This window comes from Silurus meridionalis, chromosome 7, assembly GCF_014805685.1.
Source record: "Silurus meridionalis isolate SWU-2019-XX chromosome 7, ASM1480568v1, whole genome shotgun sequence".
Taxonomy (NCBI): domain Eukaryota; kingdom Metazoa; phylum Chordata; class Actinopteri; order Siluriformes; family Siluridae; genus Silurus; species Silurus meridionalis.
In genome coordinates, this window is record NC_060890.1 from 4,241,862 (window position 1) to 4,242,806 (window position 945).

Genomic DNA, 945 nt, shown 5'->3' on the forward strand with positions numbered 1-945 from the left:
CGTCATTCAGTTATGCGTTGCGGTGACGTAGGCAGTTTCTGTGCTCTCGTTGGCGTTTTTTTTTTTTTTTTTTTTGTGAAAGATGTAATAAGATTTTGAGTTGATAGCTGACAATCTTATTTATTTATTTGTTTGTTTGTCTGTTTGTCTATACATTTTATATATTATATATGCTATTTGTATATTTATACAAATTTATAAAATTATATATATATATATATATATATATATATATATATATATATATATATATATATATATATAATTTAGGTCTCTGTGTGTGTGTGTGTGTGTGTGTGTGTGTGTGTGTGTGTGTGTGTGTGTGTGTGTGTGTTCTTCTTCGCAGCACTATTTTGTGTTTTGTGTATTTGTCTTACACTGTCTTGTGTTGTTTGCACTGTTTGCACCAGGTTGCACACGATGCACTTTATGTGGCGAGGACACTTACTAGTCCTTAGCCCTGTGTTTTCTGTGATTGTTGTTGTATGTAGCACCAGGATTCTGGAGGGAAGTTGATTAATTTCACTGTCTAATGCGTCAGCTGTATTTGGTTTAAACGACAATAAAAGCTTCTTGACTTGACTTGACTTTCGGCTGCTCCCAGTAGGGGTCGCCACAGCGAATCAGCCGTCTCCAGACTACTCTGTCCTCTACATCTGCCTCTTTCAAACCAACTTCTTCTTCTTCTTCTTTCACTGCTCCAATTAGGGGTCGCCACAGCGAATCATCCGTCTCCATACCCCCTGTCCTTTACATCTGCCTCTTTCAAACCAACTACCTGCATGTCTTCCCTCACCACATCCACAAATCTCCTCCTTGGCCTTCCTCTTTTCACATAAGATTACCTGGGCCGATATCTGGAAAGCAGATTTCCATCCTATAAGGGAATTAGCCCAAACGGTCTATGATGTCTTACTGACTCCTGCAAACCTCCACATCTGGGGA